The sequence below is a fragment of the Arachis hypogaea genome, chromosome 2 (assembly GCF_003086295.3).
Source record: "Arachis hypogaea cultivar Tifrunner chromosome 2, arahy.Tifrunner.gnm2.J5K5, whole genome shotgun sequence".
Taxonomy (NCBI): domain Eukaryota; kingdom Viridiplantae; phylum Streptophyta; class Magnoliopsida; order Fabales; family Fabaceae; genus Arachis; species Arachis hypogaea.
The window spans coordinates 59137159-59159625 of record NC_092037.1 but is presented as its reverse complement, the minus strand read 5'-3'; the positions used below and the strand labels follow the sequence as shown (position 1 = coordinate 59159625).

Sequence of the window (22467 nt, the reverse complement as noted above, 5' to 3'; positions counted from 1 at the left end):
GAATCTTTCCATCTCCCATGACTCGGAGGTGGAAGCCTTTGCCTTCCCTTTCCTCTTTCTAGAGGTTTCTCCGGCCTTGGATGCCATAAATGGTTATGGAAAAACAAAAAGCAATGCTTTTACCACACCAAACTTAAAATGTTTGCTCGTCCTCGAGCAAAAGAAGAAAGAAGAGAGTAGAAGAAGAAGAAATGAGGGGAAAGGGAATGGCTTTAATTTTCGGCCAAGAAGGGGAGAAGTGGTGTGTATGTTGTGTGAAAATGAAGGAGTGAAGGAGGGTTTATATAGGAGAGGGGAAGAGGGATGTTCGGCCATTTGAGGGTGGGAAAGTGGTTTGAATTTGAATGGTGGGGTAGGTGGGGTTTTATGAAGGATGGATGTGAGTGGTGAAGAGAAAGATGGGATTTGATAGGTGAGAGGTTTTTGGGGAAGAGGTGTTGAGGTGATTGGTGAATGGGGAAGAAGAAGAGAGAGAGTGGTGGGGTAGGTGGGGATCCTGTGGGGTCCACAGATCCTGAGGTGTCAAGGAAAAGTCATCTCTGCACCAAATGGCAAACAAAATCACGTTTTGAGCCATTTCTGGCGTTAAACGCCGAGCTGGTGCCCATTTCTGGCATTTAACGCCAGCTTCTTGCCCATTTCTGGCGTTTAACGCCAGTCTGGTGCCCCTTTCTGGCGTTAAACGCCCAGAATGGTGCCAGACTGGGCGTTAAACGCCCAACAGCTAACCTCACTGGCGTTTGAACGCCAGTGGATGCGTCCTCCAGGGTGTGCTGTTTTTCTTCCTGTTTTTCATTCTGTTTTTGCTTTTTTCATTGATTTTGTGACTTCTCATGATCATCAACCTAAAAAAAAGAGAAAATAACAAAATAAAATAGATAAAAATATAACATTGGGTTGCCTCCCAACAAGCGCTTCTTTAATGTCAGTAGCTTGACAGAGGACTCTCATGGAGCCTCAGAAATGCTCAGAGCTATGTTGGAACCTCCCAACACCAAACTTAGAGTTTGAATGTGTGGGTTCAACACCAAACTTAGAGTTTGGTTGTGGCCTCCCAACACCAAACTTAGAGTTTGACTGTGGGGGCTCTGTTTGGCTCTGTTTTGAGAGAAGCTCTTCATGCTTCCGCTCCATGATGACAGAGGGATATCCTTGGGCCTTAAACACCAAGGATTCTTCATTCACTTGAATTATCAACTCTCCTCTATCAACATCAATCACAGCCTTTGCAGTGGCTAGGAAGGGTCTGCCAAGGATGATGGATTCATCCATGCACTTCCCAGTCTCTAGGACTATGAAATCAGTAGGGATGTAATGGTTTTCAACTTTAACCAGAACATCCTCTACAAGTCCATGGGCTTGTTTTCTTGAGTTGTCTGCCATCTCTAGTGAGATTTTTGCAGCTTGCACCTCAGAGATTCCTAATTTCTCCATTACAGAGAGAGGCATGAGGTTTACACTTGACCCTAAGTCACACAAGGCCTTCTTGAAGGTCATGGTGCCTATGGTACAAGGTATTGAAAACTTCCCAGGATCCTGTCTCTTTTGAGGTAGTTTCTGCCTAGACAAGTCATCTAGTTCTTTGGTGAGCAAAGGGGGTTCATCCTCCCAAGTCTCATTTCCAAATAACTTGTCATTTAGCTTCATGATTGCTCCAAGGTATTTAGCAACTTGCTCTTCAGTGACATACTCATCCTCTTCAGAGGAAGAATACTCATCAGAGCTCATGAATGGCAGAAGTAAGTCCAATGGAATCTCTATGGTCTCAGTTTGAGCCTCAGATTCCCATGGTTCCTCATTAGGGAACTCATTGGAGGCCAGTGGACGCCCAGTGAGGCCTTCCTCAGTGGCGTTCACTGCCTCTTCTTCCTCCTAAAATTCAGCCATGTTGATGGCCTTGCACTCTCCTTTTGGATTTTCTTCTGTATGGCTTGGAAGAGTACTAGGAGGGAGCTCAGTAATTTTCTTGCTCAGCTGACCTACTTGTCCTTCCAAATTTCTAATGGAAGACCTTGTTTCAGTCATGAAACTTTGAGTGGTTTTGATTAGATCAGAGACCATGGTTGCTAAGTCAGAGGTATTCTGCTTAGAACTCTCTGTCTGTTGTTGAGAAGATGATGGAAAAGGCTTGCTATTGCTAAACCTGTTTCTTCCACCATTGTTGTTATTGAAACCTTGTTGAGGTCTCTGTTGATCCTTCCATGAAAGATTTGGATGATTCCTCCATGAAGGATTATAGGTGTTTCCATAGGGTTCTCCCATGTAATTCACCTCTTCCATTGAAGGGTTCTCAGGATCATAAGCTTCTTCCTCAGATGAAGCCTCCTTAGTACTGCTTGGTGCATTTTACTTTCCAGACAGACTTTGAGAAATCATATTGACTTGTTGAGTCAATATTTTGTTCTGTGCCAATATGGCATTCAGAGTGTCAATCTCAAGAACTCCTTTCTTCTGACTAGTCCCATTGTTCACAGGATTCCTTTCAGAAGTGTACATGAATTGGTTATTTGCAACCATTTCAATCAGTTCTTGAGCTTCAGCAGACGTCTTCTTCAGATGAAGAGATCCTTCTGCAGAGCTATCCAAAGACATCTTGGATAGTTCAGAGAGACCATCATAGAAAATACCTATGATGCTCCATTCAGAAAGCATATCAGAAGGACACTTTCTGATTAATTGTTTGTATCTTTCCCAAGCTTCATAGAGGGATTCTCCTTCCTTCTGTCTGAAGGTTTGGACTTCCACTCTAAGCTTACTCAATTTTTGAGGTGGAAAGAACTTTGCCAAGAAGGCATTGACTAGCTTTTCCCAAGGGTCCAGGCTTTCTTTAGGTTGAGAGTCCAACCATGTTCTAGCTCTGTCTCTTACAGCAAAAGGGAATAGCATAAGTCTGTAGACCTCAGGGTCAACCCCATTAGTCTTGACAGTGTCACAGATTTGCAAGAACTCAGCCAAAAACTGATGAGGATCTTCCAGTGGAAGTCCATGGAACTTGCAATTCTGTTGCATTAGAGAAACTAATTGAGGCTTAAGCTCAAAGTTGTTTGCTCCAATGGCAGGGATAGAGATGCTTCTCCCATAGAAATCGGGAGTAGGTGCAGTAAAGTCACCCAGCACCTTCCTTGTATTGTTGGTATTGTTGTTTTCAGCTGCCATGTGTTCTTCTTCTTTGAAGAATTCGGTCAGGTCCTCTAAAGAGAGTTGTGCTTTGGCTTCTCTTAGCTTTCTCTTCAAGGTCCTTTCAGGTTCAGGATCAGCCTCAATAAGAATGCTTTTATCTTTGCTCCTGCTCATATGAGAGAGAAGAGGACAAGAAAATGTGGAATCCTCTATGTCACAGTATAGAGATTCCTTTAGGTGTCAGAGGAGAAGAAAAGTAGAAGACAGAAGTAGAAAATTCGAACTTATCAAAGAAGATGGAGTTCGAAATTTGCATCAAGGAATAGTGTTAGTCCATAAATAGAAGGATGTGAGAAGAAGGGAAGTGATTTTCGAAAATTAAGTAAAAATTTTGAAAACATTTTTGAAAAACATTACTTAATTTTCGAAAATGAAAGTGGGAAAGAAATAAAATGATTTTTGAAAAAGATTTTGAAATTAGAAATCAAAGAGATTTGATTGAAAATTATTTTGAAAAAGATGTGGTTAAGAAGATATGATTGGTTTTAAAAAAATGTGATTGAGAAGATATGATTTGAAAAACATTTTAAAAAGATTTGATTTTGAAAAATTAAAAACTTGACTAACAAGAAAAGATATGATTCAGACATTAAACCTTTCTCAACAGAAAAGGCAACAGACTTGAATTGTTGAATCAAATCATTAATTGATAGCAAGTATTTTTGAAAATAGAAAGAAATTGAATTTGAAAAAGATTTGATTGAAAAGATATGATTTGAAAAAGATTTGATTTTGAAAAACTTTGAAAACTTGAAAAAAATTTGCATTGAAAACAGAATCCTCCCCCTTGTGCCATCCTGGCGTTAAACGCCCAGAATGGTGCACATTCTGGCGTTTAACGCCCAAAATACTACCTTTTTGGGCGTTAAACGCCCAACCAGGTATCCTGGCTGGCGTTTAAACGCCAGTCTGTCCTTCTTCACTGGGCGTTTTGAACGCACAGCTTTTTCTGTATAATTCCTCTGCTGTATATTCTGAATCTTCAATTCTCTGTATCATTGACTTGAGAAGACACAAATTAAAAATATTTTTGGATTTTTAATAATAAGAAAAAATGCAATAAGAATCAAATAACAATGCATGCAAGACACCAAACTTAGCAGTTTGTATACTACTGACACTAACAACATGAGAATGCATATGAGACACACAAAACCCTCAAGTCAATTGAATTCAAAGATTAGAGCACGAAAATTATCACGAATTACTTGAGAATCCTTAATACATATGAATGAATGCATGAAATTGACACCAAACTTAAGATGAGACACTAAACTTAAACAAGAAATTTTTGGATTTTATGATTTTTTTTTATTTTTTTGTGTTTTCCGAAAATTAAGTGGAAAAAAGGTATCAAAATTCTTAATGAGAATTCCAGGAATCAGTGCAATGCTAGTCTAAGACTCCGGTCCAGGAATTAGACATGGCTTCACAGCCAGCCAAGCTTTCAAAGAAAGCTTCGGTCCAAAACACTAGACATGGCCAATGGCCAGCCAAGCCTTAGCAGATCACTGCTCCAAAAGCAAGATAGAAAAAGATCAACAAGCTTTTGTGATGATAAGTTGAAACCTCGGTCCAATGAGATTAGACATGGCTTCTCAGCCAGCCAGACTTCAACAAATCATCATGAAACTCTAGAATTCATCTTCAAGAATTTCGAAAAAAATAAATACTTAATCTAAGCAACAAGATGAACCGTCAGTTGTCCAAACTGAACAATCCCCGGCAACGGCGCCAAAAACTTGGTGCTGTTGCCGGATCTTGGCACTGATGTTACCGGACCAAAAGCTTGCTCAAAACTTGAACAATCCCCGGCAACGGCGCCAAAAACTTGGTGTTCAATACCATGGCATTACACAACTTCGCACAACTAACCAGCAAGTGCACTGGGTCGTCCAAGTAATAAACCTTACGCGAGTAAGGGTCGATCCCACGGAGATTGTTAGTATGAAGCAAGCTATGGTCATCTTGTAAATCTTAGTCAGGCAAACTCAAATGGATATGGTGATGAACGAAAATAAACACAAAGATAAAGATAGAGGTACTTATGTAATTCATTGGTAGGAACTTCAGATAAGCGCATGAAGATGCCTTCCCTTCCGTCTCTCTGCTTTCCTACTGTCTTCATCCAATCCTTCTTATTCCTTTCCATGGCAAGCTTGTGTAGGGTTTCACCGTTGTCAATGGCTACCTCCCATCCTCTCAGTGAAAACGATTGCATATGCTCTGTCACAGCACGCGGAATTCAGCTGTCGGTTCTCGGTCAGGCCAGAATAGAATCCATCGATTCTTTTGCGTCTGTCACTAACGCCCCGCCTGCTAGGAGTTTGAAGCACGTCACAGTCATTCAATCATTGAATCCTACTCAGAATACCACAGACAAGGTTAGACCTTCCGGATTCTCTTGAATGCCGCCATCAGTTCTTGCCTATACCACGAAGATTCCGGTTAAAGAATCCAAGAGATATTCACCCAATCGAAGGTAGAACGGAGGTGGTTGTCAGTCACACGTTCATAGGTGAGAATGATGATGAGTGTCACGGATCATCACATTCATCAAGTTGAAGAACAAGTGATATCTTAGAACAAGAACAAGCGGAATTGAATGGAAGAACAATAGTAATTGCATTAATACTCGAGGTACAGCAGAGCTCCACACCTTAATCTATGGTGTGTAGAAGCTCCACCGTTGAAAATACATAAGAACAAGGTCTAGGCATGGCCGAATGGCCAGCCTCCCAATGATCTAAGATAGCATAAAATGAAGATAGCTACCCAGATATCTCAATACAATAGTAAACGGTCCTATTTATAGAAAACTAGTAGCCTAAGGTGTACAGAGATGAGTAAAAGACATAAAAATCCACTTCCGGGCCCACTTGGTGTGTGCTTGGGCTGAGCAATGAAGCATTTTCGTACAGAGACTCTTCTTGGAGTTAAACGCCAGTTTTAGTGCCAGTTTGGGCGTTTAACTCCCATTTTGGTGCCAGTTCCGGCGTTTAACGCTGGGATTTCTGAGGGTGACTTTGAACGCCGGTTTGGGCCATCAAATCTTGGGCAAAGTATGGACTATCATATATTGCTGGAAAGCCCAGGATGTCTACTTTCCAACGCCGTTGAGAGCGCGCCAATTGGGCTTCTGTAGCTCCAGAAAATCCACTTCGAGTGTAGGGAGGTCAGAATCCAACAGCATCTGCAGTCCTTTTTAGTCTCTGAATCAGATTTTTGCTCAGGTCCCTCAATTTCAGCCAGAAAATACCTGAAATCACAGAAAAATACACAAACTCATAGTAAAGTCCAAAAAAGTGAATTTTAACTAAAAACTAATAAAAATATACTAAAAACTAACTAGATCATACTAAAAACATACTAAAAACAATGCCAAAAAGTATACAAATTATCCGCTCATCAGTACTTCAATCCCTCTAATAAGTACCGAATCAAGGGTGTGGCAGAAGAAATTACAGTAAAATTCCTGCACCCAAGAGCGGTTCACCCGGCTCAACTCTCTATCCACAAAAGCCAAACCCATCCGGTCAATGCGTTGGTGGATGATGTCAGTCAAATCTGATGGGATAACTAGCTTCTTCTCAGTATTCAGATTCTTTGAATTGTAGGATGGGAATCTGAGTTCACAGTAGAGATTGGAAAATTTGACCTCATCCTGAGCTGGCAACATCTAGTTTACTTTTTCTATTTCATTTAGAGGGTTTTGAGCATAGGCTAGAAGGGATGCAAAAGTAGGGTTTGGTGTTCTCTTCCTCTTTTTGGAAGATGCTACTTTTCTTTTTTCTTTGTCTAACATCCTGAAAAAAAAATTGATAGCAATTAAGCATGTAGCACATAGCAAATAATAGGTATATTCACGATGTAGGAGTGGAAAGTAATCATGATGTGAATTGAAAACTTGGTTCGCAAATAAGCATAAGTGGAAACATAAACCAAGAATTCAATGTTCAATAAAATAAACAACTCTCACAAATTAAGCATTTCCCATCATACCTTGAAAGAATGGTTAAAGAAAGTTAAGTGTAAGTGAAGTTAAGTCGGTGGGTAAAGAAATTAGTGAGTTAGGAAAGTGGAATTAGAAATTAGTGGTATGATGATAGATGGGCTTAATGAAGGAAGAGTTGTGACTAAGCATAGGAATCATGTTCACAATTATGAGAGTATAGACATAACAAAATTAGCTTTCACACTAATTGGTGTTATAAACAATAGAAAGTGAACGAGCAACTATGAACAAGTAGAAATCGAATTTGGAAAAAGAAAAGAAGTCACACATAAGGGTACACCAATGTTTGTGAAGGAATGAGATTGAAGAATTGCAATAATTGGTTTACAGAGAGTGTTAGGCAATTCTCGATCCCATTAGGTCAATGCCAATCGCGGGAGTCAAATAGAGATGGAAATTAGCCCAATTTGAACTTGGTGTGAATTAAGTAAAGCTTAGAAAATGTATATGCCAAGTTCAATTTGTCAATAGAAATTAAAAGTGAAAACAGTTTTCTTGAAAATTGGGCAGCATTCTGGCTTAAAATTGGACGTTCCCGGGTAGGCAAATGGACCAAAGATAGCATTTAATCAACTATCATGAAATCAAGTAGACATGGCAGCAATTAAACGCAATGTTCATCAATCAAAGCCACAACGCTCGGTAAACAATCAATGCATACATAGGCATATGAACAAGTACGGTGCAATTATCAGGCCCAGAATCCTCTAACCACAGCCTAGCTACCTAACAACAGTTATTCCTATCTATCCTAACATTCAAAAACTACATTCTAACTAATTACAGGAACTAACAGTGACTAATGTGCAATAAAACCAAAACAGAGCTGAGGTAAGGGAGTTGGGCAGTGACCTAAGGTGGAGCAGAAATGAAAATGGGAATTGGGGAGGGCAGGCAGCAGAGATACGAGCTAGAGGCAGAATGCCGCCGCGGTTGGTGGCGGTTGCGGCGGAGATTCACGGTGGTGACCGGGCGGAGCAGAGGAGAGGGTGAAAGCAGTGCTTTGGAGACTGAGGTGGCGGCGAATGGGAGAGAATGGGAGAGCTTATCGGCTACCGTTGGTGCGCGACGGCGGTCCTCGCGGCGGCAGTGGCGATGGGTAAGAGAGACAGAGCGGGTGAGAGTGATGTGGCGAGAAGGGCAGAGGGGTGAGGGTGATGTGGTGGTGGCAACGGTCGGGGTGTGGTCGCCGGCGGCGATGGGGTTGAGGGGGTTGATGAGACGGCGAGAGGAAGAAGAAGGAGGGGGAGGGGAAGAAGGGTGGAGGGTGGCGTGCGCGACTGCGCAGCGTTCCTCGCGTCCTTAGGGTTATCATATTTTTATATCGACGCGGGCGCGCACGGTGCGCGTCTGCGTTAATTGATGGATTTGGGAACCGACGCATGCACGCCTTGAGCGCTTATACGTGGATGGTGAAAATTGGTAGGGACGCGTGTGCGTATGATGCGCGCACGCGTGGAAGGAGTTGGGCTGGAGGCATGGTGCTGGCCCAGCGCTTGCCCAACTCTCTGGACGAATGTATGGGATGGTTGCATCAGCTAGGTGATGCGTACGCGGCAGGCGTGCATCCGTGTGCATTGACAGTTTATCCTAATGGCGCGCAAGCACCATATGTGCGCTCGCGTGCTTCCCCCTTTTTGCGTATAAACGCGTACGCGGCAAGTGCGTGTCCGCGTGAGGTGATTTGGGCTAAGAGCTCAATGCTCGCATGAGAGAGGCCCAACTCTCTGGAAAGAGTGTGATGGTGCATCTGCTCATGGACGCATGCGCGTATGTCGTGTGCGCGTGTCCTCTCCCATTTTTTTAATTGCCCTCTAAGCAGAAAAATATGCCCAGGTGCTCCCTATAATGCTCACAACTCTTTATTCATCAAACTATCATATAATTCACAAAAAATGCTATTTGATTTTATTCATCTACTACTAAACACAACATACATGTGACTATGCTAACAATCAATTTATGCAAACAAATCTATATGAAATGTACCTACAATGGCAACTCAAATCACTTATTAGACAAAATTAAAAGAGAGTGGAAAGAGTTTACCATGGTGGGGTGTCTCCCACCTAGCACTTTTAGTTTAAGTCCTTAAGTTGGACATTTTGAGGAGCTCATTGTCATGGTGGCTTATGTTTGTACTCATCCTTGAATCTCCAAGGATCTTTGCTTCTTGAATGATTGACAGAAATTGCAACCATCTTCACCAATCTAGGGTAGAGTTCTACCCAAGATATGAGTTCCCATAGTTGGTCTTCACATAGCGAACCGGGATCTCATATCTTATCTTCACACCCATCTGTGAGTTGGGTTTCATGATTTCTCCGTACGGGTGGTTGGCATAAGTGTGGTGGACACGTAGAATTCTCTTTAGTCCACCAATGTTTCCTTCTAGACCTATACAAAGTGAATCTTGTCCCATCATAATCCCTACACCTTAAAGCTTTGACCTTGGTGAGCTTTACACCGAATTTCCAATCACTACATAACTCGTTCTTACTTTTAATTTCACAAAGAGCTCTAAGTTGTCCATCTGTTTCAATCAAACCATATTCAAGTGAGAAAATAAAGCTTAGAGATAAGGATTTTACCCACTCAAATTTTGTGTTGGATGGTGACTTGGGAAGGGAGACTTCCCCACACTTGGCTTGGTAATTTCACCTCTTGACAAATTTTTTCAATTTCAACCTTTCCCTTTTTATCACTTGGCTTGGTGTTAACTTCAAGGACCTCAATTTCTCGCCCAATGGGAGGAGATTCAATTTTGGATAGGAATTCATTGATGAGTAAATCCATCTCTTGATCAACCCCTTCATATTCTTCAATTTCAATATACACCGTGCCAACATTCTCTTCTTGGTGGATCTCCTTCGGTTTATTCTCTTCTTCATTGTTTACCAAGGGTATGGGTGGTGGTGCACACTCTTCTAGTATTCCAATTTCATGCCCAATGGAAGGGTATTGAATTGTAGCTAGAAATTCCTCCATGATTGAATCTATCTCATGAGTAGCCTCCTCATATTCTTCAATTTTGATATGCTCCGGAGGTTGTTGGAATTCACATGACGGTTCCACATCTCTTAGATCTTGAACCATTTCCTTATTTGTTTCAATAACCGTGGGTCTCTCTAATTGTTCTATTACTACTACCGATTCCTTTTTCACCGTATTCTCTGATATCTACTCCATACTTTACTCTTCCTTAGGCTTTTCACATGTGGCTACGGGGAGAACTTGAGTACTCAAACATTGGTGGGCTAAAGCGTGCACCACCTTGGTCAATTTGGTCACAAACTCAAATGTGTCCCGCTTCATGGCTTCTTGTCCTTGAAGTAACAAAGTGAGAGGATCGTCTATTAGGGCTTGGGGTGAATAGGAAGGTTCATTATTTTGGAGAAAGGGTTCATGGTAGGAAGGTGGTTCTTCTTGGTAAAATTGTGGAGAAGGTGTGTATTGAGGTGGTTCTTGGTAGTAATCTTGATATGGTTGTGGTGGTTCTAAAGGTTCTTGCTCATGATTGTCACGAGGGTATGGTATGGGTGATTGGTGATATGGTGGATATGGATCATAGGAAGGTGCTTGGTATGGAAAGGCTTGTGAGTATGGTTGAGGTTCATGTTGAGGATAGGAGTCATAGGCATATGGTGGTGGTGATTGATTGTCATGAAAAGATTCACCATAGCCATTGAATTGACATGTATTAGGGTGGGAATTATACCTATAAGTATCCGGAGGTTGTTGCCAATAGGAGTGATCAATTCCTTGAGGCTCCTCCCATCTTGGAGTGTTCCATCCTTGGTACATGTTACCATTAAAGTCCACATTTCCTACAACACAATTAGAACCAAACTCATAGCCAAAGTGAGAATTTATTATGGAAAAAAATAAAAATAGAACTAACTAAAACTAGAAAACAAGCAAAAGACAAGCCTATTCACACTATTCACATATATACAATAACCAATAACATAACACCATTGCAAGTCCCCGGCAACGGCGCCATTTGATGATTGGATTATTGACGGTTTAGAATTTCACAAATGAAATCTCGTTGTAAAGTATAGTCTCTAAACCAACAACAATCCCTTCATACAAAAATTTTGTTTGTCACAAGTACAAACCCCAAAAAATCTATAAACCGAAGTATTTAAATCTCGGGTCGTCTCTCAAAGGACTTGCAGGTTAGTGTTCTTGTTATTGGTTATGAACTTGTTTATTTTGGGGTTTTAGATGAGAAACATGAATAGTAAAGGGTAATGAAATTTTATTAACAAAATGGTCTTGGCAAGGTTTGGTTGTTAATGGTCTTCATCATTATCACTAGCCACAAGTATGGTAGTTGCAAGGATTAATCCCACTTAGTCATCCTTAAGTCAATTGACAAAGAAAAGTCAAGTGAGTTATATCAATCCTAGTCCATAAATCCTAGCTTTTCACTAATTGGATTAATGAAGGCTAGAGTCAATGGCTATCAACTATCAATCAATTGGACACTAGTAATTCAAGAAATCCTAAGTTACCTTCTCAAGCCAAGAACATAAAATTCTATTCTAACATTATTCCAAGCATTTAATCAAACACTTGTAAGGTACAAAAGAAAAGTATAGCAAATCACAACAAGAATGAATTCTAACAACAATTGAATGCAAAGAATTAACAACAACAATCAAGGAAATCACAATTATCATGAATTACCTCAATATTGCATTATTGAAAGAAAATAAAGGAACAACAATCTATCCAAAACAAAATAAGGAATTACAATTATTAAAGCACATAACTAGAAAGAGAAAGAGGATGAGAGTAAGAATTGATAAAGGAGAAGTGAATTAAAGCATGAATTAAACCTAAATCTAAGAGGAGAAATTAACCTAAACCTATTCCTAATCCTAGAGAGAAGTGAGAGCTTCTCTCTCTAAAAACTAACTAATCCTAATCCTCATGTGTGTAAAATGATGCTAAAGTCTCTAATCCCTTCAATCCTTAATCCTTTTAATCCTTTCTATCAGAATTCTGGCGCCAAAATGGATCCAGAAACTCTCCAAAATCGCCAGGCACGTGTTGCTTTAATGAAATCACGTGCGGACTGTGACGCGTGCGGGCACGATACGCGTGCGCGTCCCTGGCCGATTCCGTAATGTGCGCGTGAGCGCCTTGTGCGCGTGCGCGTGCTTGGTCGAGATCAATTCTTTGGCTTTTTTATGCTTCTCTCCACTTGTATGCTTTCTTCCTTACTCCTTTGATCCATGCCTAGCCTATTTCAATCCTGGAATTACTAGCAAACACATCAAGGCATCTTATGGAATTAAGGAGGAATTAGAATTCATCAAAATAAGGCTTAAAAAGCATGTTTTTACACTTAAGTGCAAATACGGAAGAGATTACAAAATCATGCTAATTCCTTGGCTAAATGTGATAAAAGGTTGATGAAACGCTCTAAATTCAATACAAGATAAACCCTAAAAATGGGGTTTATCAAGCACAAGGCAGTCCACACACTCCCGAGTGAGCGTTTAACACCCACTCACTAAATTTGAATGCCAAGCTCAGCCCAAACACTCACCAAGTGGGTCTAGAAAGTGGATTTTCGTACCTTTAGCTTAGTTTATCTCATTTTGTAATTTTTAATTATTAGATTAGTATATATAGGAGAAGATCACCCATGTTTAGATCTTTTCATCATCTTCGAACTTATCACACAATTTCTCTGTAAATTATGAGCAACTAAACCTCCTAAGTTAAGGATAGGAGCTCTGCTTATTCCCATGGATTAATATCATTACTTTTCTACTTTAATATATGTTTGATTCTATTCTATGATGCATTGTCATTCTTCATCCTTATTTATTTGAGGTGAAACAAATGTATGACCCCTTATTCTACATGAGTTTGTGCGAGTCCCTGATAGGATAGTATTGATCTACAACTTGAGAATGCATCATAGGCGTTCTAATAGAGTATCTTGGGCTAATTGGGATAAGTGACATAAACTCTCTTTAGTCATGGATAATTGAGGTTTCTATGGCGCTAAGGCTAGAATCATAGAGCTTCATTCTCCGATCCAGAAGATCTGACCTTGTCTGTGGTGTTTTGAATAGGATCATCAGAGATTGAATTGCGTGAGCTTCACCCTCATTCAGATCGAATGACCACTGACCCTGGCATTTGGTGTGGAGCAGAGGAGATTGATGACCACTGACCCTGGCTTTAATCCCTTACAGCCTTGCCATTGAATGAATCACTCATTGTTAAAGTAGACAGTAAGAAGTATTAATCCGAAAGGATAAGCATCTCCAAGGCCTTAACTTATTCTCCATCATTATCTCTATACCAATTCAATACTACTTTTGTTTTATGCATTTACAACAACTACCATCTTTTCTGTTCTCCTGACTAAACCCATCAAGATAACCATTGCTCGCTCAATCCGACAATTCTCGTGGGATCGACCCTCACTCACCTGAGGTATTACTTGGACGACCCGGTGCACTTGCCGGTGTAGTTATGCGAGTTCTAATTTCGCGCACCAAATTTTTGGCGCTGTTGCCGGGGATTGTTTATTGTTGCCAAACTACCAATTATCCTGTTGCTTTGATCAGGTACTTTTTCTTGTTTTTATTTAATTATTGTTCTTAAAGTTATTCCAAAAAAATTTGAGTTTAGTTTTTCTACTTGTGTTCGAATTTTCCCTTGTTTGATTTCAAAAGTTTTAAGTTTGGTGTCTTTTTGTGTTTTTCTTCAAAATTTCAAAAAGAGTGTGCTTTGAATTAAAAAAAAATTAGTTTGGTGTCCCTGTAGTTTGTTTCCTTTTTAATTTCGAAAAAAATTAAAACTTCTCCATTTTTTAAGTCTTAAATTTTGAAAATTCTAGATTAATACTTGTATTTCTATTTTGAAATTTTCGGTCTTATCATCATTTTACCTTAAATTATTTCATCTTTTTCTAGGACATCTCACTGGGAGCTCTCTATACTCTGACATAGAGTCCCCTACCTTTTCTTTTCTTTGCTTCTTGTTTATGTACGCAGGAACGGGAAGAACTCACTATGGACCCAATTGAGGGGGCACAACCCAGAAGAACCTTGGGGTCTTATACAACCCCTACTCCCGACTTCTATGGAAGAAGTATTTGTGTACCCCCTATTCGAACAAACAACTTTGAGCTCAACCCACAGCTGATTACTCTAGTGCAGCAAAACTGCTAGTATCAGGGACTTCCACAAGAAGAACCCATAGAATTTCTTGCAGACTTCCTGCAAATTTCTGACACAGTACGAACTGATAGAGTAGACCAGGATGTCTATAGGATGCTACTTTTTCCATTTGCTATAAAAGGCTAAGCAAAGAGGTGGTTGGATACTCAGCCCAAATCAAGCTTGAAAACATGGGATAAGCTGGTGGACAAGTTTCTAAACCAATACTTCCCCTCAAAGAAGCTAACCCAGCTAAGACTGGACATTCAAGGCTTCAGACAAGAAAAGAATGAGTTTCTTCATGATGCTTGGGGGAGGAACAGAATGATGCTATGAAAATACCCCATGGAAATATTTTCAGAATGGGTAAAGCTGGACATTTTCTATTACGGACTCACAAATATGGCTAAGATGTCCCAAGATCATTCTGCAGTTGGTTTAATACACATAAAAAAGACAATCGAGGAAGCTCAAGAACTCATGAGACAATCGCCAGCAACTAGCATTTATACTCATCTAGTGAGACTTCAATGAAGGGAGAGGTCAAGTCAGTGTCCATTGAATCAGACCCTCCAGAACAAAGTGAATCATTAACCCATTAGCTACACTCCCTCACACAACAGTTGCTAGATTTGCAAACCCGTGCCTCCAACAAGAACATAGAGGCACGGTTGAACCAGGCTGAACATCAGTTGTCTGAATGGATAAGAGAACAGTGCCAAGCCATCTAATTGAAGAGTGGAAGGACCTTGAACACCCAGTCTCAGAAAAATAAGGAGCAGGGGGAAGAGGAAACAGCAGAGGATGAGCAAGCAGCGACTGAAGGCACCATCAAGGGGGCTGAACACCCAGAGAGTAGTGGCACTGGCGTACAATGCCCAGGAGGGGGCAACACTGGCGTTCAACACCTGGAAAGGACTAGCAGTGGCATTGAACGCCTAGATAGGGGAGGCCATGGTTCAGGAAACACCTCTGCCAAGCAAGCTAGTAACCCTTCTTCTGGTACTCTGAACACTCACCTTACACCACTCAGAACGCATGAGTACAAGACCAAGATGCCATTTCCTCAAAAACTCCGTCATGCAAAGAAAGATAAGCAGCTTTTTTGGTGTGCAGATTACCTCAAGACACTAGAGATTAAGAACCCATTTGCAGAGCCCTTGAATAAATACCCTCCTATGCCAAGTTTATGAAGGATGTATTAAGCTACAAGAAGAATTTGAGGGAGGTAGAAACAATCCTCCTCACTAAAGAATGCAGTGCAGACATCCAAAGGACCCCACCAGAGAAACGTCAGAACCCTGGGAGTTTTGTGATACCCTGCACCCTCGGATCTTAGAGCGAGCATTAACCTAATACCTTCATCACTAATAAAGAAACTTAGGATCTAAGAAGTCAAGCGCACCTACATATGCCTTCAGCTTGCTGATGGCTCCATCAAGTTTCCATAAGGAGTGGTTGAAGACATGATTGTGAAGGTCGGACCCTTTGCATTCTGGTAGCGCGAAATTGTGAACAATACTTTTCACAACTCTCATAATCCCCGGTCATGAACCCCAAAAACTTGGTGTTCAATACCATGGCATTACACAACTTCGCACAACTAACCAGCAAGTGCACTGGGTCGTCCAAGTAATAAACCTTACGCGAGTAAGGGTTGATCCCACGGAGATTGTTAGTATGAAGCAAGCTATGGTCATCTTGTAAATCTTAGTCAGGCAAACTCAAATGGATATGGTGATGAACGAAATAAACATAAAGATAAAGATAGAGGTACTTATGTAATTCATTGGTAGGAACTTCAGATAAGTGCATGAAGATGCCTTCCCTTCCGTCTCTCTGCTTTCCTACTGTCTTCATCCAATCCTTCTTACTCCTTTCCATGGCAAGTTTATGTAGGGTTTCACCGTTGTCAGTGGCTACCTCCCATCCTCTCAGTGAAAACGTTGCCTATGCTCTGTCACAGCATGGGTAATCATCTGTCGGTTCTCGGTCAGGCCGGAATAGAATCCATCGATTCTTTTGCGTCTGTCACTAACACCCCGCCTGTTAGGAGTTTGAAGCACGTCACAGTCATTCAATCATTGAATCCTACTCAGAATACCACAGACAAGGTTAGACCTTCCGGATTCTCTTGAATGCCGCCATCAGTTCTAGCCTATACCACGAAGACTCTGATCTCACGGAATGGTTGGCTCGGTTGTCAGGCGAGCACTCGGTTGTCAGGCGATCAACCATGCATCGTGCAATCAGGAATCCAAGAGATATTCACCCAATCGAAGGTAGAACGGAGGTGGTTGTCAGTCACACGTTCATAGGTGAGAATGATGATGAGTGTCACGGATCATCACATTCATCAAGTTGAAGAACAAGTGATATCTTAGAACAAGAACAAGCGGAATTGAATGGAAGAACAATAGTAATTGCATTAATACTCGAGGTACAGCAGAGCTCCACACCTTAATCTATGGTGTGTAGAAGCTCCACCGTTGAAAATACATAAGAACAAGGTCTAGGCATGGCCGAATGGCCAGCCTCCCAATGATCTAAGATAGCATAAAAATGAAGATAGCTACCAAAGTCTCTATCATGATCTAAGAACTAGATGTCCAAAGATTAAAAATACAATAGTGAAAGGTCCTACTTATAGAAAACTAGTAGCCTAAGGTTTACAGAAATGAGTAAATAACATAAAAATCCACTTCCGGGCCCACTTGGTATGTGCTTGGGCTGAGCAATGAAGCATTTTCGTGCAGAGACTTCTCTTGGAGTTAAACGCCAGCTTTTATGCCAGTTTGGGCGTTTAACTCCCATTTTGGTGCCAGTTCCAGCGTTTAACGCTGGGATTTCTGAGGGTGACTTTGAACGCCGGTTTGGGCCATCAAATCTTGGGCAAAGTATGGACTATCATATATTGCTGGAAAGCCCAGGATGTCTACTTTCCAACGCCGTTGAGAGCGCGCCAATTGGGCTTCTGTAGCTCCAGAAAATCTACTTCGAGTGCAGGGAGGTCAGAATCCAACAGCATCTGCAGTCCTTTTTAGTCTCTGAATCAGATTTTTGCTCAGGTCCCTCAATTTCAGCCAGAAAATACCTGAAATCACAGAAAAACACACAATCTCATAGTGAAGTCCAGAAAAGTGAATTTTAACTAAAAACAAATAAAAATATACTAAAAACTAACTAAATCATACTAAAAACATACTAAAAACAATGCCAAAAAGCGTACAAATTATCCGCTCATCACAACACCAAACTTAAATTGTTGCTTGTCCTCAAGCAACTGGAAATCAAACAAGATAAAAAGAAGAGAATATGCAATGAATTCCAAAAACATCTATGAAGATCAGTATTAATTAGATGAGCGGGGCTTTTAGCTTTTTGCCTCTGAACAGTTTTGGCATCTCACTCTATCCTTTGAAATTCAGAATGGTTGGCTTCTTTAGGAACTTAGAATCCAGATAGTGTTATTGATTCTCCTAGTAAAGTATGATGATTCTTGAACATAGCTACTTATTGAGTCTTGGCCGTGGCCCAAAGCACTCTGTCTTCCAGTATTACCACCGGATACATACATGCCACAGACACATAATTGGGTGAACCTTTTCAGATTGTGACTCAGCTTTGCTAGAGTCCCCAATTAGAGGTGTCCAGGGTTCTTAAGCACACTCCTTTTGCCTTGGATCACAACTTTATTATTTTTTTTTCTCTAATTTTTTTTCGAAATTTTTTTTTCATTGCTTTTTTTTTTCTTGCTTCAAGAATCATTTTTATGATTTTTCAGATCCTCAGTAACATGTCTCTTTTTTCATCATTCTTTCAAGAGCCAACATTCATGAACCACAAATTCAAGATACATATGCACTGTTTAAGCATACATTCAGAAGACAAAAATATTGCCACCACATCAAAATAATTAAACTGTTATAAAATTCAAAATTCATGCAATTATTTTCTTTTTCAATTAAGAACATATTTTATTTAAGAGAGGGGATGGATTCATAGGACATTCATAACTTTAAGGCATAGACACTAATGATCACAAGACACAAACATAGATAAACATAAGCATAAATTTCGAAAAACAGAAGAATAAAGAACAAGGAAATCAAAGAACGGGTCCACCTTAGTGATGGCGGCTCTTTCTTCCTCTTGAAGATCCTATGGAGTGCTTGAGCTCCTCAATGTCTCTTCCTTGTCTTTGTTGCTCCTCTCTCATGATTCTTTGATCTTCTCTAATTTCATGGAGGATGATGGAGTGTTCTTGATGCTCCGCCCTTAGTTGTCCCATGTTGGAACTCAATTCTCCTAGGGAGGTATTTAGTTGCTCCTAATAGTTTTGTGGAGGAAAGTGCATCCCTTGAGGTATCTCAGGGATCTCATGATGAGTGGGGTCTCTTGTGTGCTCCATCCTCTTCTTAGTGATGGGCTTGTCCTTATCAATAGGAATGTCTCCCTCTATGTCAACTCCAACTGAATAACAGAGGCGACAAATGAGATGAGGGAAGGCTAACCTTGCCAAGGTAGAGGACGTGTCCGCCACCTTATAAAGCTCTTGAGCTATAACCTCATGAACTTCTATTTCTTCTCCAATCATGATGCTATGAATCATGATAGCCCGGTCTATGGTAACTTCGGACCGGTTGCTAGTGGGAATGATTGAGCGTTGGATAAACTCCATCCATCCTCTAGCCACGGGTTTGAGGTCATGCCTTCTCAATTGAACCGGCTTCCCTCTTGAATCTCTCTTCCATTGGGCGCCCTCTTCACATATGATTGTGAGGACTTGGTCCAACCTTTGATCAAAGTTGACCCTTCTAGTGTAAGGATGTTCATCTCCTTGCATCATGGGAAAGTTGAATGCCAACCTTACTCTTTCCGGACTGAAATCCAAGTATTTCCCCCGAACCATAGTAAGATAATTCTTTGGATCCGGGTTCACACTTTAATCATGGTTCTTGGTGATCCATGCATTGGCATAGAACTCTTGAACCATCAAGATTCCGACTTGTTGAATGGGGTTGGTAAGAACTTCCCAACCTCTTCTTCGGATCTCATGTCGGATCTCCGGATATTCACTTTTTTTGAGTGAAAAAGGGACCTCGGGGATCACCTTCTTCAAGGCCACAACTTCATAGAAGTGGTCTTGATGTACCCTTGAGATGAATCTCTCCATCTTCCATGACTCGGAGGTGGAAGCTTTTGCCTTCCCTTTCCTCTTTCTAGAGGTTTCTCCGGCCTTGGATGCCATAAATGGTTATGGAAAAACAAAAAGCAATGCTTTTACCACACCAAACTTAAAAGGTTTGCTCGTCCTCGAGCAAAAGAAGAAAGAAGAGAGTAGAAGAAGAAGAAATGAGGGGAAAAGGGAATGGCTTTGTATTCGGCCAAGTCAGGGTGGGTTTGGGTGGGGAAGTGGTTTGAATTTGAATGGTGAGGTAGGTGGGGTTTTATGAAGGATGGATGTGAGTGGTGAAGAGAAAGATGGGATTTGATAGGTGAAGGGTTTTTGGGGAAGAGGTGTTGAGGTGATTGGTGAATGGGTGAAGAAGAGAGAGTGTGGTGGGGTAGGTGGGGATCCTGTGGGGTCCACAGATCCTGAGGTGTCAAGGAAAAGTCATCCCTGCACCAAATGACAAGCAAAATCTCGTTTTGTGCCAATTCTAGCGTTAAACGCCGGGCTGGTGCCCATTTCTGGCGTTTAACGCCAGCCTCTTGCCATTTTCTGGCGTTTAACGCCAGTCTGGTGCCCCTTTCTGGCGTTAAACGCCCAGAATGGTGCCAGACTGGGCGTTAAACGCCCATCTGCTAACCTCACTGGTGTTTAAACGCCAGTAGGTGCGTCCTCCAGGGTGTGCTGTTTTTCTTCCTGTTTTTCATTCTGTTTTTGCTTTTTTCATTGATTTTGTGACTTCTCATGATCATCAACCTACAAAAAAAAAACATAAAATGACAAAGGAAAATAGTTAATTATAAAACATTGGGTTGCCTCCCAACAAGCACTTCTTTAATGTCATTAGCTTGACAGAGGACTCTCATGGAGCCTCAGAAATGCTCAGAGCTATGTTGGAACCTCCCAACACCAAACTTAGAGTTTGAATGTGGGGGTTAAACACCAAACTTAGAAGTTGGTTGTGGCCTCCCAACACCAAACTTAGAGTTTGACTATGGGGGCTCTGTTTTTGAGAGAAGCTCTTCATGCTTCCTCTCCATGATGACAGAGGGATATCCTTGGGCCTTAAACACCAAGGATTCTTCATTCACTTGAATGATCAACTCTCCTCTATCAACATCAATCACAGCCTTTGCTGTGGATAGGAAGGGTCTGCCAAGGATGATGGATTCATCCATGCACTTCCCAGTCTCTAGGACTATGAAATCAGTAGGGATGTAATGGTCTTCAACTTTAACCAGAACATCCTCTACAAGTCCATGGGCTTGTTTTCTTGAGTTGTCTGCCATCTCTAGTGAGATTTTTGCAGCTTGTACCTTAGAGATCCCTAACTTCTCCATTATAGAGAGAGGCATGAGGTTTACACTTGACCCTAAGTCACACAAGGCCTTCTTGAAGGTCATGGTGCCTATGGTACAAGGTATTGAAAACTTCCCAGGATCCTGTCTCTTTTGAGGCAGTTTCTGCCTAGACAAGTCATCCAGTTCTTTGGTGAGCAAAGGGTGTTCATCCTCCCAAGTCTCATTTCCAAATAACTTGTCATTTAGATTCATGATTTCTCCAAGGTATTTAGCCACTTGCTCTTCAGTGACATACTCATCCTCTTCAGAGGAAGAATACTCATCAGAGCTCATGAATGGCAGAAGTAAGTCCAATGGAATCTCTATGGTCTCAGTTTGAGCCTCAGATTCCCATGGTTCCTCATTGGGGAACTCATTGGAGGCCAGTGGACGCCCAGTGAGGCCTTCCTCAGTGGCGTTCACTGCCTCCTCTTCCTCCCAAAATTTGGCCATGTTGATGGCTTTGCACTCTCCTTTTGGATTTTCTTCTGTATTGCTTGGAAGAGTACTAGGAGGGAGTTCAGTAATTTTCTTGCTCAGCTGACCCACTTGTGCCTCCAAATTTCTAATGGAGGACCTTGTTTCAGTCATGAAACTTTGAGTGGTTTTGATCAGATCAGAGACCATGGTTGCTAAGTCAGAGGTATTCTGCTTAGAACTCTCTGTCTGTTGCTGAGAAGATGATGGAAAAGGCTTGCTATTGCTAAACCTGTTTCTTCCACCATTATTGTTGTTGAAACCTTGTTGAGGTCTCTGTTGATCCTTCCATGAAAAATTTGGATGATTTCTCCATGAAGGATTATAGGTGTTTCCATAGGGTTCTCCCATGTAATTCACCTCTTCCATTGAAGGGTTCTCAGGATCATAAGTTTCTTCCTCAGATGAAGCCTCCTTAGTACTGCTTGGTGCATTTTGCATTCCAGACAGACTTTGAGAAATCATATTGACTTGTTGAGTCAATATCTTGTTCTGAGCCAATATGGCATTCAGAGTGTCAATCTCAAGAACTCCTTTCTTCTGACTAGTCCCATTGTTCACAGGATTTCTTTCAGAAGTGTACATGAATTGGTTATTTGCAACCATTTCAATCAGTTCTTGAGCTTCAGTAGGCGTCTTCTTCAGATGAAGAGATCCTCCAGAAGAGCTATCCAAAGACATCTTGGATAGTTCAGAGAGACCATCATAGAAAATACCTATGATGCTCCATTCAGAAAGCATATCAGAGGGACACTTTCTAATTAATTGTTTGTATCTTTCCCAAGCTTCATAGAGGGATTCTCCTTCCTTCTGTCTGAATGTTTGGACTTCCACTCTAAGCTTACTCAATTTTTGAGGCGGAAAGAACTTTGCCAAGAAGGCATTGACTAGCTTTTCCCAAGAGTCCAGGCTTTCTTTAGGTTGAGAGTCCAACCATGTCCTAGCTCTGTCTCTTACAACAAAAGGGAATAGCATAAGTCTGTAGACCTCAGGGTCAACCCCATTAGTCTTGACAGTGTCACAGATTTGCAAGAATTCAGCTAAAAACTGATGAGGATCTTCCAATGGAAGTCCATGGAACTTGCAATT

At 41.2% G+C, this 22467-nt stretch overlaps 2 non-coding genes across 2 annotated transcripts; both read left to right on the top strand.

The window, feature by feature from the left end:
- The first annotated feature begins 2646 nt into the window (after positions 1-2646).
- LOC112766707 (small nucleolar RNA R71) lies at positions 2647-2754 on the top strand. Its single transcript, XR_003184520.1, has one exon. It is a non-coding gene; the product is annotated as a small nucleolar RNA R71 (small nucleolar RNA).
- Positions 2755-22113: 19359 nt separating this feature from the next.
- Positions 22114-22221, top strand: LOC112765038 (small nucleolar RNA R71). Its single transcript, XR_003183469.1, has one exon. It is a non-coding gene; the product is annotated as a small nucleolar RNA R71 (small nucleolar RNA).
- Positions 22222-22467: the final 246 nt, after the last annotated feature.